Genomic DNA, 3074 nt, shown 5'->3' with positions numbered 1-3074 from the left:
ATAGTCTCCAACTTCCATGACCTTCCCTGAGTTCCAAAGGGCAGGTTTGAACAGTCGCTGATCAGAGAAGGTGGGGGTGATGCTGAGACAAGGGAGGAGCAGCCAAGAAACAATAGTGCAGCCGTGGGGCAGGGTCCTGGTTCCTTCTCAAGGCACACACAGGAATGTATCTTCCAGCTCTTTAAAGAATGAAACCCCCCAACAAATGGAAGATGTCAGCATTCTTCATCCCAGATAAGACCACCTGGGAGCAGCCTGTCATTCAGTTCTCACATCCAACTCTTTGCAACAGAACGGACTACAGTGTGCCAGGCTTCCCTGTCCTTCACCATCTCCCGGAGCTTGCTCAAACTCATGTCCATTGAGTTGATGATGTCATCCAACCATCTCATCTGTCGTCCCCTTCTCCTCCTGCCCTCAATCTTTCCCAGCATCAGGGTCTTTTCTGGTGAGTCAGCTCTTTGCACCATGTGGTCAAAGTATTGGAGTTTCAGCTTCAGCGTCAATTCTTCCAATGAATATTCAGGGTTGATTTCCTCTAGGATTGACTGGTTTGATCTCCTTACAGCCCAAGGAACTTTCAAGAGTCTTCTCTGCTCTTCTTTCAAACCAACTTCTGTTCTCATGGCACTTACTCAAGACCAGGAGGAAATGCACAACAAAGAAATAAATATGTAGCTCTGTCAGGTGGTGATCCTTGTTGGAAAACTTTAATAATTGCTCTTGATATGAAAGCTGGCTTCTGTCTCATCATGTACCCAGAGATCCAGTGGGCTGTCTAGGGCATCCCTCTTAAATCTGAGGAACGCTCTAAAGGGAAAAATGAAGACAAAATAAAGATAAGCCCAGAGAAAAAAGAGACAATTCAATAAACTTTTCTAACCAAGTAGACATTGTTGTAATAAAACTGTGACTTTTCCAGAAATACAAAAGAAGATATTTATTCATGAAACAAGAACAGGAAGATATAAAAATAGATCAGTCAGAGAATTAGAGTTCTTTAAAATTAAAATAAAATAACTGAATTAAAAATAAAAAGTAAGAAAGCGCTGAAAAATATAACCAAGGAAATCTCCTAAAATCATACCATCTATAAATATGGAGGTAAATTCCAGAAGAAGAAAACCCCAGATCAAATAGTTGAAATTCCTTGTATGGGCATGAAAGTGAGATTCCAAAAGTGGGAACAGAACATTGTGCTCGTTCCTTATAATCCATTTAAGTGCTATTTGATTTTCAAATGAGCGAATATATACTTGTGAAAATGAGTTATCTTTTTAAAGTGCTTGACAATATTTTTCGAGATTCTAGAAATGTATGATTAAAAAGTTAATATACCCTTAAGTTAGACATGCACTTACTGTGTATGCTTTAGGGACTCAGTATGACTAAGTGACATTGAAGATTAAAAATTTTAATTTGGTTCTCAAAGTGAATGAGAGCCTAGACTGATACAAAATTTAGTGAATTTTCATAAAAGATAGAATGTGGTCTAATTGAGTTGGCCAGTGGGTGAGGGGTAGCTGGTGCCCTCTGTGTCCCAGATTGCATGCCCTTGAACAGTTGTCAAGAATCTATTCAGGAATCTAAGCTTTTATTTCCTAACGACCTTTTCAGACTCCTGCATTGTTCTCACTGGTGTTACACAAGACCCTGCCCCAGTAGGTTTCTCACCACAGATCTCCTTTAAGAGGCAAAAAACCACATGACCAAATATACCTTATATCAGAAAGAAGTCAACGGCTGGTGAAATATCTGAGTCCTGATTAATATCGGGAGGAAAGGACACTCCTTGGACTTCATCTTACACCAGCAAGTGGGGTGGGGGTGGGAGGAAGAGCCACACCACACACACAGAGGAGGGTCAGAGCAGCAGGACTTAGGGTCACTGTTTTCTCACACTTACTTCCATTTCTTCTCTCTGGAGAAATAAGAGGCTGAATGAGTTAGTCTCTGGGTTGTCTTGAAACTCTAAGGATTCGCCATCACTTGCAAGGTGCTGGCTGGCCTGGATGCTTTCCTACTCATATCTCAGTCCTATTTGGGCAGATGAAAGTTAGTCCCAGAAAGTGGGAGGCTGCTAAGAAAACAGTGCAGAGAATAATGTGTTTTGTGGTAAACTCTGGAGTTGGTGATGGATGGGGAGGCCTGGTGTGCTGCAGTCCATGGGGTCGCAAAGAGTCAGACATGACTGAGTGACTGAACTGAACTGTGGCTGTAGGAAAAGCATGTTATGTCCTGGTAATGCTTCAAAGCGCTCTTGAGTTTCCCTGAACTCCCCCACATTTCCTGACATGTGAACAGGCTTCAGGAAACAGTTCTTTTAAAGCCACTGTCCATCAACAGAGGAGTGGATAAAGAAGATGTAGCACATACATACAATGGAATATTACTCAGCCACAAAAAGGAATAAAATTGTGCCATTTACAGAGACAAAGATAAACCCAGAAACTGTCATACAGAGTGAAGTAAATCAGAAAGAGAAAAACAAATATCATATATTAACACGTATATGTGGAATCTAGAAAAACGGTACAGACGAACCTATTTGCAAAGCAGAAATAGAGACAGATGTAGAGAACAAGGGTGGGATGGATTGGGAGATTGGGGTTGACATATATACACTACCATGTATAAAATAGATAACTACCGATAACCTATGTAAAGCACAGGAAACTCTAGTCAGTGCTCTGTGGTGACCTAAACGGGAAGAAAATCCAAAAAAGGGGATACATGCATACATATTGCTGATTCACTTTACTGTACATCAGAAACTGACACAACATCATAAAGCAACTATGCTCTAACAAAAAAAATCTTTTTGAAAAAATTTACTAAAAAAATAAACAACATTGGTTCATGGGAATCTGCCTACCCCCACTCTGCACACACCTGATATGCAATGTTAACAGATGGTGAAGAAACTCAATGATATAAAATTCGGTTATAGTTGATAAAAGCAATTATAATAAGAGCTAGTTATTTCTAAAACTTTTTATTTTGTACTGGGGTATAGCCAATTAACAATATGTGATAGTTTCAGGTGGATAGCAAAGGAATTCAGCCATACATAT

Source organism: Muntiacus reevesi, chromosome 21 (assembly GCF_963930625.1).
Source record: "Muntiacus reevesi chromosome 21, mMunRee1.1, whole genome shotgun sequence".
NCBI lineage: Eukaryota > Metazoa > Chordata > Mammalia > Artiodactyla > Cervidae > Muntiacus > Muntiacus reevesi.
Note: the sequence above shows the minus strand (reverse complement) of the source record.